Raw genomic sequence first — 13,621 nt, 5'->3', positions numbered from 1 at the left:
GGAAGCACGGATAACACAATTGTACGGGCTCGGTCAGTAGGCCTAACCTTTGATGGAAATCATGGTGGTAGAACATGTAGTGTACAGATCCCAGCTTTGTACACTATATAAATTGCACGCCATTATAAGCCCACCCATCATCTGCTTACTGCTTCCCAGCATTATCGCGATGGTGGGCAGAGCTTCTCAGCTTGGTACACCATGTGGCCCACCATAAAAAGCAGCACCCATCATCTGCTTAGTGCTTCCCAGCATTATCGCAATGGTGGGAAGAGTTTCTCAACTTGGTACACCATGTAGCCCACCATAATAAGCACCACCCACCATATGCTTAGGGCTTCCCAGCTTTATCGCAATGGTGGGCAGAGTGTCCCATTATTGCCCACTATCTAGCCTCTGCTTTCCACCACCATTTCCACTTTACCCATCATCTGTACACCATACCACCCAGTATGTCCCAGCATAACCACCATATTTTCCACTACGTCCCACCATAGACATCATAATTTCCACCATGTTCACTATTCTTTCCACCATGCCCACTATTATTTCCACTACTCCCACCATGTTTTCCAGTATCCACCATGGCAATTTTTCCGATAGGGATGTCCTCAACGAACATGGCAACACTCTCGTTCGGACACTGATTTCGGGAATCGAGGAGCCGTTCCACTTGCTTCTTTCGGTCAGAGATTCGGTAGGTATTCCGCAACTGGTCGCAAAACTCTGGCCACGTTGTCATAGCAGTTTCATGGTTTTCAAACCAAGTGCGCCCAGAGTCCTCGAGGTAAAAGTAGACATCCCGAAGCTGTCACTGCTCGTTCCACTCGTTCACGCTGGCGCAACGGTTGTAGTCGTCAAGCCAGTCGTCGACGTCCTCGTAAGGGTCACCGTGGAACGGCTTCGGGGTTCGCGGGGCGTTGAAGAAGGATGGAGGAGGCAGCATTGATGTCTTTTTGGTTTGCGTTCCCGCAATACTGCCGAGTTGTGGAAGCGGTCCGAATTCAGGTGGTAGGCCTAGTTGTCGCCAGCTACGCCGTAGGTCAGCTGGTTCTTCCAAGTCGCGACTAGTGTCGGGATCTTGCTGCTGATTGCAGTGCATAAAAAACTACCCCGCACCTCTACCAGAAAATGTCACGTGATTACAGAAAGACCACAGCGTCTAGTTACAGGAGCAGAAGCACATGACGTCGAGCCGAACCGAACGTTAGACCCCGAGCACAACAGACAGCCCTCTTCTTTTTAACAAAAGGGCACATACTCGCATTGGCATGGCTCTACCTCGTTCCATGCCTGTGGCAATATATATCAGGTACAACGTATTAAAGTGAGGTACGCGTCACTGACTAATTGCTCGTGATTTAGAGTACAAATATTTATTGAAATATTAAATCGCTGGGTCGTTCGACGGGCCCTGGACGTAGGTAGAGTCTTCAGTCCAGGATTCCAGGAGGCTAGGCCGCCCTTTGTACTCTCGTGATCAGATCAGGTGGTTCCGTTATTCGCCAGCGAGGGCTCCTGCATTTCAAGGCATTTATCGATTAAGAATTGCTGCGTGAATACGAAAATGAGTAGAAAAAAAGTTTATTTTTGAACTGTTTATGAAAGAAAACTGCAAAGAAGGAAATAACCTAAAGTGCAGGAGCATCAGCTCAGCAGACAAAAATGCGGCTAGCAGACGACGAACAGGGTCGTCCAGTCAGTGCGAACATCGCGCCGCGTGGCTTTGCTCCACGGGGCGCCAGCGCTAGCGGTGCGGCCGCGCATCGAAACTTACCGACGCAGGCGCATAAGAACGTGGAGGTGGGGCTTCGTTTCGATTGAAAGCGCGGGAGCGCACCGTGCCTGTTTTCCCGTGAAGCAAAGTTGGATTGGATTGGATAAACTTTTATTTGGTCCTCCAAAACACAGATTACTGTGTTGCGGGCAGCTCCCACGTGGGGACTGAGATGCCAAGCTCCTCAGCCGCCTCGCGGGCTTGGTGGACAGCCCAGAGCTGATCTGCCAAGGACGAGCTGCGGATTGCCGCCTCCCATCTGGCAGAGGTGATGTTCGATATATGAGCGAATTCGGTGCACTGCCAGAGCATGTGTTCTAATTAAGCTATTTCCCAACAATGTGGACAAAGATTACTTGGGTATAGGTCAGCGTACATGATGTGTAACATTTTCAAAGTAGGGTACATCCGCGTTTGCAAAAGTCTTAATGTAAGTGCTTGGGGCCAGGCTAGATTTTTGTGAGGTGGAGGAAAAACCCTTCTAGACAGGTAGAAATGTTTTGTGAGCTCGTTATATATTGTAAGAATTTCCCGGTTATCCCATTCACCGGTAGAACGCATTCCCGGGGAGGCACGGTTGGAGAGTTCTCGCGCCGCCTCGTGTGCTGCTTCATTGAGATTGGGAGGGGAATCGTTGATTTGCCCAAGGTGAGCTGGGAACCAACTCAGAAGATGATGCGTTATGTTCTTGCCTTGCAGTATTCTCAGCGTTTGTTCAGAGACCGTCCCCTTGGCGAACGCCCGTAGTGCTGCCATGGAAGCAAAGTTAAAGCACCTGAGAAACCATGAACGTTGCAGGAAAGCGGGCTTAGCTCAGCACCACGTGTTATATATTTATGCTATTTTTGAGAAGTGGGTTATCCCTCTTGTTTCTGTACCACGATTCTAGTTTAATGTATCAATTGTTGGAAACTCTACGCACTGCCGCACCGCTAGCGCGGGCACCCCGCAGAGCGAAGCTACGTGGCGCCGTGTTCGCACTAAGAGTGGACGGCTCTGAACAGGCGTGTTCATGGTAGAGTGTACTAGAAGTGTTGAGTGGCGTGACCGCGCCTCGCCGCCTGATCCCTTCCGCGTTGCCCGCAGCGGCGGCGCTGCAGTCGAATAGTACTGAAAGAGCCGCGCGCCGCGTGCAGGAACTGCTATGCGCTTCGGGTCCTCCGTCGCGATTTCTTGATGCAGATTTCTTCGCACCTGCCCATCATTGATGTCTAGCACATGACGCCTTAGCCCTTGAAGTTTGACACGCCCATCTACTGATTTTGAGCTCCATAATAGCCCTTGTGAGAGATCGAAAATAATTCAGAAAGGATGTGTCTTATACCGATTTCTTCTCTCTTAATTCTTTCTTCGTCGGTTAGGAGTATACAATATTCAGAATAACTGAGCTGATTTATTGGAAGCTAGCTGTGCTCAGAAAGCTGTGAGATAAAAAACAAATAAAAGAAAAGAGGAGAAAGGAAGGGAATTTGAACCCCCTACACCATAAAATGTTTCGGTAATTTAACTTTTCAGGGTATACTAAAATAATTACAGGCATTCCCAGCGACCACCAATTGCAAAATTAGGCATTCTGCTGCACACCACACCCCCTCAAAAAATAAAGAAATCCTGGGTAGGCCTGCGCCAATAGTTCACAGTTGGCGAAGCGGAACATAGCGTGTCTCTACAAATGCGCACTGTAGATTTCACCATTTCGAGTATTATGTCTGAAAACAAGTTCAAGTGTATCTCTCTCTCTCTCCCTCTCTCTCTCTCTCTCTCTCTCTCTCTATATATATATATATATATATATATATATATATATATATATATATATATATATATATATATATATATATATATATATATATATATATTTATATATATATATATATATATCTACAAATGCGCACTGTAGATTTCACCTTTTCGAATATTATGTCTCAAAACAAGTTCAAGTGTATCTATCTCTCTCTCTCTCTCTCTCTCTATATATATATATATATATATATATATATATATATATATATATATATATATATATATATATATATATATATATATATATATATATATATTATATTATATATATCTACAAATGCGCACTGTAGATTTCACCTTTTCGAATATTATGTCTCAAAACAAGTTCAAGTGTATCTCTCTCTCTCTCTCTATATATATATATATATATATATATATATGTGTGTGTGTGTGTGTGTGTATGGGTGTGTGACGTATGAAGCGATGGTTGGTAGAAGCAGAGAAGGAAGAAGTACTTTTAGAATAAACATGGAGTATGAGCCGGGCCACGTCTCCCATTCATCATAGCGTCACACGAGTCGACAGGATGAAGACCTCCCAGCCACTTCATCAGTGTCTCATCATCGATGCAGTTCTCCACAAGACGCCCTGACCATACATCGACTACGGGATCATCTCCTGGCCGCACACAGCGACCAGCCACCATCTTCGAACGTCTCAGCAAGACGCAGTGATCGAACGTGGACCACGAAAGTACATCCCTACACTACACCAAGACCAGCATCATGACAGCACCATCAGACGACCTTGACATCCCCAAGTACACCGGATCAGCGGACGACGGACCCGCACAGGACTGGTTCAACCTTTTCGAGCTCCACGCCGCCGCTGCATCCTGGTCGGAACGGGAGATGATCATCAACTTTACTGACTACATCTCAGGTGAGGCATTCAAATTTTACCTGACCCACATCTTCGAGAACGATGAGTCTTGGAAAAAAGATCAAAGAAGAAATGATCACCCGTTTCAAATAATACGATGAAGACCTGTCCGTACTTCATCAGCGGAAGGCTTTTCAACTCGCCCGTCACAGTTACGCGAAGTTTTCCCGCAGTAAGCCTATTTTGCAAACGAGACCTCAGAGAAAATATGCCACCATTGTATCATCATACGACTCTTCCGAAAAAAACGTCACGCATTCGAACACCGACTGGTAACGTGCACGTCGCAACAGACAAGGTAAAGCCTCCGTATACCGAAAGGAATCTAGACTATTTCGTCAAAAGACAAAACCTAAAGCCGTCTTTCCCAAGAGCAATAAAATCGACATTTTCAACGTGTTCACTGCACCACAACACTTCACATTTTACTGAACCAGCCAAATCCCTTGATGCTTCGTGTCACACACAAGGCCCAGATGGTTTCTAACGTGCGACGGAATTTAGGCGTGACGAGCTGGTGAATCCTCACAATACCAGCCCATTCCCTGACGTTCCGGACCAGGGTCGTTCAACAAACATTCTCAGCCTAATCACGCTGCAAAACGAAAAACATACGCCATAAGAACCACCCGAAGCCAAGCCTGTTGTGCTCTCATCGTCAAGTGATAACACACATGTGATTCAAAGCACTGCAGGAATTTACAATCCACCAACGCCGACGCATTGTCAACTGACAGAAGCATTTACAATCAATGATGACTCACAACCATCTTGGGAGCTTTCTCATCAGTCTGTCACGATGATTTCATCGCAAGACAAGCCCAGCAGTACAGTATCGACCACCGACTATCTACTGATCACATCACCATGGAAAGAAAAGAAGACTCATGTTCCTGAGAGATGCCCATCTGACCAACTTTCGCAACAAAACGAGCGATTTCAAGAAAGGCAACTCTACGAACCCCAGGAACTACAACGGCTACTCGAACAAGAACAGCGATCAAGTGAAACCTTCTCACGAGTACACTTGTGGCTTGAAGGTCATAAGAGACAACAGCAATTAAAGAAGCAAAGACAAAGTCAATGCCTAAGCCATCATCGCAGAAAGCAACGTCGACAAAATTTTCTGCACCAGTTCTCAAGGCCATGTCTGCGATCCAACAAACGGAGAGAACGCCACAGAAAGTTATGAAAAAGGCATGAAGCTACCACGCATACAACGGAGAAAAATAGACTTCCTCCCATCAGCCTTGGCTCTCGCGCACGCCGACTAGAAGCAACGCGTCTGTTGCCACGACGGCGCTGGATCCGATGCCAAAGACATCCGTCAATCCAATGCTACACAGATTTCAAGCCTTGTTCGTTCCTCACAAGACCTCAAGTCGTGTCATCATCAGTGCAGATAACAAGGGTGTGGTTATGCCATCCAGAACGCAACAGTCAGCCTCGCCCACCAGAACTCCTGCGTTAACCGGACGGCTGCACTCTCCACTGAAGCCCTTGAAAGTTTACGGAACTCCTCTGGAGCATAGAACCAATTGTGACTTTTGACATGTGTGACTTTTCAACCTCTCCTTGTTTATTTTTTCTTGTTCATAATTCATTCCTTCTTTCGGGGGGAGGGGGAATCGTGTGACGTATGAAGCGATGGTTGGTAGAAGCAGAGAAGGAAGAAGTGCTTTTAGAATAAACGTGGAGTATGAGCCAGGCCACGTCTCCCATTCATCATAGCGTCACACACACACACACACACACACACACACATATATATATATATATATATATATATATATATATATATATATATATATATATATATATATATATATATATATATATATATATATATATATATATATATTGTCACGCAGTTTATTTACGTACAGACCTACTGGAAGGCCGAGGAACACCAACAGGCCGAAAATACAAAACAAACGCAAGCTCGCGTCGCGCGTGTGCACCAACGCTGTGGCTTGCCGTTTCTTGCTGCTTCGTCGTCGTTCGCATAGTTCCCTACATTGGCCCCCGGTGAATAGCGTAGCCAACCTGGCGACTTAAGGCGTAGTCACTATAGCGGGGTCGTAATACGGCTTCAGGCGACTCACATGCACAATTTCTCGGCCACGACGGCGTAAGTCATGAGACTGTGTGAAAGGCTCAATCTCATAATTGACTGGTGACGTACGGGCGAGAATGCGGTAAGGCCCGTGGTATCGTGCCAGTAATTTCGACGAAAGGCCAGGAGTGCTCGGTGGAATCCAGAGCCAAATGAGAGCACCAGTCGTGAAAGTAGAGAGATGTCGGTCGGTGTCATGCCGTAGCTTCTGGTGGCCTTGGTCCATGATTGTCAGTGAACGGGCCAATCGTCTGAAATCTTCTGCGTACCTGGCAACATAAGAAATTGCAGTGTACTCAGAGGAGTCGGGCGTGTATGGGAGGATACTGTCCAGCGTGCACGATGGTTCGCGTCCATACAACAGAAAGAAAGGGGAGAACCCTGTTGTCGCGTGCGTAGCGGTGTTATACGCATACGTGACGAATGGAAGGACAGTGTCCCAATTGGTCTGGTCTGAAGCTGTGTACATCGTCAACATATCACCGAGAGTGCGATTAAATCATTCTGTGAGGCCATTTGTCTGCGGGTGATATGCTGTCGTCATGCGATGAACCATATTGCACTGAGTGAGCAACGCTTGAATGGCGTGAGACAAGAAAACACGCCCCCGGTAGCTCAAAAGTTCGCGGGGAGCACCATGGAGAACAAAGTTGCGCAAGATGAAAAACGCAACTTCCCTCGCCGTTGCTGCGGGTAGTGCTGCCGTCTCCGCGTAACGCGTGAGGTGGTCCACGCCAACAATTATCCACCTATTTCCAGAAGACGACGTGGGAAGTGGTCCGTATAAGTCGATACCGAAGCGGTCAAACGGACGCGCTGGACAAGGCAGAGGCTGAAGTGTACCGGCAGGGCGTTGAGGTGGAACTTTACGTCGCTGGCATGCGGTACAAAAACGTACGTACTTGCGGACAAATGTGTACATGCCGCGCCAGTAGTACCACTGACGTAGACGGTTGTACGTTTTGACAGCGCCGGCGTGAGCGCTTTGCGGGTCGTTGTGGAAAGCAGTACAGATTTCCGAGTGCATGTGGTTGGGTTTCACTAAGAGCCATCTCCAACCTTCAGACGTGTAATTCTGCCGATAGAGGAGGCCATCTCGAATAGCTAAATGTGTGGCTTGATGGCGGATAGTTCTTGAGACCAAATTAGATAACGGATCACTCAGAAAGGCGAGGAGTTGAGAAATCCACACATCTTGGCGTTGTTCCGATGCCATGTCTGAAGTCGATTGGTGTTATGACAGCTGAAGAAGGTAACAAAGAGGTTGGGTCAGCCGGTAGCGGCGAGCGGTATAGCGCATCAGCGTCGGAGTGCTTGCGGCCGGATCAGTATACAACACGAATGCCGTATTCCTGTAGGCGAAGCACCCAACGACCAAGGCGCCCCGACGGGTCTTTGAGCGATGATAGCCAGCATAGAGCGTGGTGGTCCGTGACGACTTCGAAAGGGTGGCCATGAAGGTATGGGCGAAACTTCGTCAAAGCCCAGACAATTGCGAGGCACTCTTTCTCCGTGACGGAATAATTACACTCGGCTTTCTTGAGGGTTCGACTCGCGTAACCGACCACGAATTCTTGGTATCCTGGTTTTCGTTGAGCCAATACAGCACCAAGACCGACACCACTGGCATCGGTGTGGACCTTCGTAGGCGCATCGGGGTCAAAATGACGTAGTATTGGAGGTGATAATAATAACCGCCGAAGCGCGGTGAAGGATTTATCGCACTCTTTTGATCAAGCAGAAATGCCTTTGGAAGTTGTCAACAGGTTGGTAAGAAGCGCGATGATGGAAGAGAAGTTGTGCACAGATCGACGAAAGTATGACCACAGGCCGATAAAACTTCGAAGCGTCTTGATGGAATTGGGCTTCGGATAGTCGGCCACGGCACGGAGTTTCGCCGGATCCGGCAGAACACCCTCTTTGCAGACGACGTGACCCAGTATAGTAAGCTGACGTGCGGCAAAATGGCACTTCTTGATGTTAAGTTGAAGGCCAACAGAGGTGAGACACGTGAGAATAGCACGAAGACGAACAAGGTGAGTCGAAAAGTCACGAGAAAAAACGACGATGTCGTCTAGGTAGCAAAGGCACGTGTTCCACTTGTAGCCGCGAAGGATGGTGTCCATCATCCGTTCGAAGGTAGCTGGGGCGTCGCAGAGTCCAAACGGCATGACGTTAAACTTATACAGCCCATCAGGTGTTACAAATGCAGTCTTCGATCGGTAAGGATCAGCCATTGAAACTTGCCAATATCCTGAGCGTAAATCTAAAGAGGAGAAATATTCTGCTCCTTGCAAGCAATCGAGAGCATCGTCGATGCGTGGCAACGGGTACACATCCTTCCAAGTTATCTTATTGAGCCGGCGGTAGTCGACACAGAATCGGATAGACCCATCCTTATTGCGCACAAGTACAACAGGGGATGACCAAGGGCTTTGCGATGGCTGGATGACACCACGCTTGAGCATATCGTTGACTTGTTCGTTGATAATACGGCGCTCTTCCGCTGAAACTCGATATGGTCGTTGGCGTAAGGGAGCATGAGTACCGGTGTCAATGTGGTGCGTGATGCTGGCTGTGCGACCCAAAGATGGTTGAGCGCAATCGAAGGCAGAACGGAACTCTCGAAGGAGGGACAAGAGTTCCCTTCTTTGTGTCGGCGATAGCTCAGCGGCAACAGAGGGCTGGAATGAGTCTGGCGCGGGAAGTGTGGCCACAGGTGGCGTCATAGCATTGAGCTGGTGGTGAGGTGGGTGTTCGGTGAACTCTAGAGGGCGCAAGAGGTCAACGTCTTGTATGTTACCCAAACATTATCCGAAGTAAGGTATAACTGGCGACGATAGCGAGTTCGCGACGAGCATGGCGGTAGCACCGGATTCCACGGTGAGTACGGCAAAGGGCAGGTGTAGGCTACTGCGGCGGGTAAATACGTCAGACGTAGTGAACAAAACAGTTCCGGCAGGACCGGCCGTACAGGTCAGGGCTACAAGGGTGGATGTTCTCGGTGCTATTTCCGTGTCTGCAACAAGGACAAGTTTGTAAGCTTCAGAAAGACAATCCACCAAACAAGAGGTTGGCAGTGGTGTAAGGGGAACTTCTGCACGTGAGCAATCTATCATGGCCCGATGACGCAAAAGAAAGTCCCATCCAAGAATGACTTCGTGGGAGCATGATGCCAGCACAAAAAATTCAATGGCATAAAGTTCACCTTGGATAATGACACGTGCAGTGCACACAGCTGTAGGTTCTATGCACTGCGAGTTGGCCGTGCGGAGCATCAGGCCCGAAAGAGGCGTCGTCACTTTTTTCAACTTGCGGCATAAGGTCTCACAGATTATGGAAATGGCGGCCCCTGTGTCGATAAGCGCTTGTGCGGTGGTCCCCTCAACATTGACGTCAATGACGTTTTGCGGCGAGAAAGATGGAGGCCTTAAGCAGTTCGAATTGTATGCAGCTGTTGCCTCCGGAGCTGCAGTGATCAGTTTCCCTCTTCCGTAGCAGGTCGGCGACGCATAGGTGAAAGGGAGCGTCGTCGGAGTGATGGTGACCGATGGTTTGCGTAAGGTCGAGGACCGTCAGTGGTGTAACTTGATGGCGTCCTAGACGACGACGCCATCGGCCTGCCCACAGTGTCAACTGGAGGGGGATCTCGGTGACAGTGTGGGCGATGTGTCCAGCGATACCACAGGCGAAACAGATGGGCCTATTATCCGGCGTCCTCCAATCGCCTGAGCGACGGTAAAATGGAGCTGAAGATCTCTCGTAGGGATACGGCGCAGCAATCGGGGTTGTAGGCACGACATAGGGTGGAGTGGCAGGCTGAGCATATGGCATACGCTGTTGCGTAGGCCGAGCAGCGACGGCGGCGTACGTGAGAGGCGTAGTGACTGGTGGTTGCTGATGCATCGGCGGAAGGGCCTCAGCGACTTGGGTCCGAATGACGTGTTGGAGGTCCGGTGCCAAAGCTTGCGCGGGCTCATGTGTCAGTGGCAGCAGTGACAGCTGGCGCGCTACCTCTTCGCGGACGATGTCCTTGATTGTCGAAAGCAGCGGCTGCTGATCGGTAGGATGGGCAGCTAGATGCAAGCTTGCGAGCGTATCTGGCGTCGTGAGGGCTTGACGAGCAATTGCACGCTGCCTACGCAATTCATCGAAGCTTTGACAGAGGGAAACGAGGACAGCAATTGGGGGGGGGGGGGATTTCTTACGAGCAACATCTGAAAGGCGCCGTCGTCAATGCCTTTCAAAATGTGCCTGATTTTTTCTTCCTCAGGCAGGGTAGAGTTGATGCGGTTGCATAGATGCAACACATCTTCAATGTAGCCCGTGTAGGTCTCGCCTGGTTGCTGCGCACGGTGACGTAAACGGTGCTCGGCTTGAAGCTTGCGTGCCGCAGGTCATCCAAAGACGTCCGTAATAGCAGTCTTGAATGCAGACCACGTAGTAATGTCAGCTGCGTGGTTATTAAACCACAGTTGCGCGGTGTCCGCAAGGTAGAACGTGACGTAGCCCAGCTTACTTGGGTCGTCCCATTTGTTACTTGCGCCGGCTTTGTCGTACCTCGCCAACCAATCTTCGACGTCCGACTCAGTGGAGCCCGTGAAGATAGGAGGGTCTCGTTGAGGATACACGGCGCCGCAAGTGACGTGGATGGTCGAAGGTCCCACCTGGAGAGGCGTCTCGGTGGCCATGTTCGTGTCACGTAGAGGGGGAAGCTTGCGGGAGCGAAGTTCCAGGTTTGTACAGGAGTCCACACACCTCCACCAGATGTCACGCAGTTTATTTACGTACAGACCTACTGGAAGGCTGAGGATAGGAATGCCAGAAGAGCGAGGAACGCCAACAGGCCGAAAATACAAAACAAACGCAAGCTCAGGTCGCACGTGTGCACCAACGCTGTGGCTTGCCGTTTCTTGCTTCTTCGTCGTCGTTCGCATAGTTCCCTACAATACATATATATATATATATATATATATATGTGTGTGTGTGTGTGTGTGTGTGTGTTTACTGTGTACATATACAAGGAAGGTAAATTTCTCAAAACAAGATGCACCACTGCCTGCCTACACTTTTGACGCTTATTGATTGAACTACGCCTATAATACAAAACATCGTCATAAACTTGCTCGCTTGCAATGGCGTTAGGCCAATAAAATATTTGGAAAGCAGCCCCACATAAGCTGTCCATACAAAATGAGAGCTGGTTACAACGAATTTATGCAGATTAACAGACGGGCTATATATACAATTGGCGCTTTTTGATATGTTTGAGTGTTGTTTTTAATAAGTTTAATATGTATTAAGCCTTTCGGAAAGCAATAATTATTATCTTCCACAAAACTGGCATCATAAAAAAGAGTCGTTGCCAAATAATGTTGTGACAACGTTACTTAGACTCGGGTTTCTCGAGAAACAATCGAGCGCGTGTAGGCTCATATGAAGAACACTGTACTCTGGATATCGTAGAGACTGCAGACAAAACGAGCGCATGATTTAATCATAGTTTGGATACTTCTCCTCTCTTTGTAGTTCGCCAGTAGCCACCTATGATGTAACAAACTCAAAGCGCTGGCTGAGTAAGGATCTAGGCGGATCCGTGCAAATTTCAATTGACATTTGTTTATTTTTCTGGGTCGGCAGGCCTTTGAAACAGTGAATGTATCGACGCAATTTCGGCGTGCCTGCATATTTACTCGTGCACCATGGCGCATAGCAGGTGCGTCCACTGAGAAAGGCACAGAAACGCATTAAACACGCTAAATACGAGCAATTACACGCTTTCGCTGGCTTGGGCTCGCGCGCTCCCAATGCAGACGCTGCCGCGATCTTCAGTACCATGGAACTACAGCGCCGCCGCTACTGTCACCCGCCCGAGAATCAGCCGAGATGCGGCGCGGCCGCCTCGTTCGCTCCCCTGCCCCCTTCTAGTACACTGTATCCATGGCGTGGTGCGCGTGGTGGAAAAAGTATTGCAGAGCACATGTTGCGCATGTGCAATGGTTCCGAAGATGCGTGTTACGCGGCACCGATAGCGCCAACAGCCACGCACTCGCGTGTTCACCCTAACAGCGCTCACCGCTGTACTTACATTCAGCTTCTTCAAACGGCTCTTGATCCAAGGGACACCTCCCACCAGGGCCTTGAGAACTGGCGGCACGGTACGACTTGCATAGAACGTGCAGTTTTGTAATCATGCGACAGAGGCCACACACACGAAAACTGGGCACTTCCATCACCAAGCGAGTAGGTTGGTAGCTGACGCCAGCGACGGCGTTGTTGTGAAAACGGCGCACTCTCCTCTGACCCCGCATGGCGGCGTGAATGCAGGTGCGATTCTTTCAGTGGACTGGCTCTATATATGACTACTGCTGGTGGGTGGCTTCGTACGCTGTTATAGCAACCTGACAGATAGCATATTGATACGTGTATGGAACTATCGCCCCGACACAGCTGAATTGGCACCCAAATGAAGAAGACGACAACGTGGTTGTTGGGGGTTGGACTCTCGAGTTTTTCCCGTTGGCCTGCATGACTGTGCGCTCTTTAAGCCGTTAGCAAGACCAGCTCTCGGTGAATAAATCTTCCCCGTAACAATATCGCTGCTTTATCGTTATCGCGCATATCACTAGGCTCACATCTCGCAACTTTACAAACTTTACTTTTGCAACGCCATCAGAAACGGCCCATACTTTGTGCGTCATTGTTATGCTTCTTTTTAAAAACACAGACATCTAAGTAATAAACATTGATTGCCCCGCCACGGTGGTCTAGTGACTAAGGTACTCGGCTGCAGACCCGCAGGTCACGGGATTGAATCCCGGCTGCGGCAGCTGCATTTTCGATGAAGGTGAAAATGCTGTGAGCCCATGCTCTCAGATTTGGGTGCACGTTAAAGAACCCCAGGTGGTCCAAATTTCCGGAGCCCTCCACTACGGCGTCCCTCATAATAATATGGTAATTTTGGGACGTTAAACCCCTCTTATCATGTTACTTCACTGTGTCTAAAACGGAGGCTGTGCAACGATTGCAGGGACTTTTGTGCG

General features: G+C 48.9%; 1 long non-coding RNA gene across 1 annotated transcript; it reads right to left on the bottom strand.

Annotated features, from left to right (window-relative positions):
- Positions 1 to 1,360: 1,360 nt before the first annotated feature.
- Positions 1,361 to 13,080, bottom strand: LOC142777176 (uncharacterized). Its single transcript, XR_012887961.1, has 2 exons — positions 12,667 to 13,080; positions 1,361 to 1,518 (listed from the first exon to the last, which is right to left on the bottom strand). It is a non-coding gene; the product is annotated as an uncharacterized LOC142777176 (long non-coding RNA).
- Positions 13,081 to 13,621: the final 541 nt, after the last annotated feature.

The sequence above is a fragment of the Rhipicephalus microplus genome, chromosome X (assembly GCF_043290135.1).
Source record: "Rhipicephalus microplus isolate Deutch F79 chromosome X, USDA_Rmic, whole genome shotgun sequence".
Classification (NCBI taxonomy): Eukaryota; Metazoa; Arthropoda; class Arachnida; order Ixodida; family Ixodidae; genus Rhipicephalus; species Rhipicephalus microplus.
This window is presented reverse-complemented; position numbering and strand designations above follow the sequence as displayed.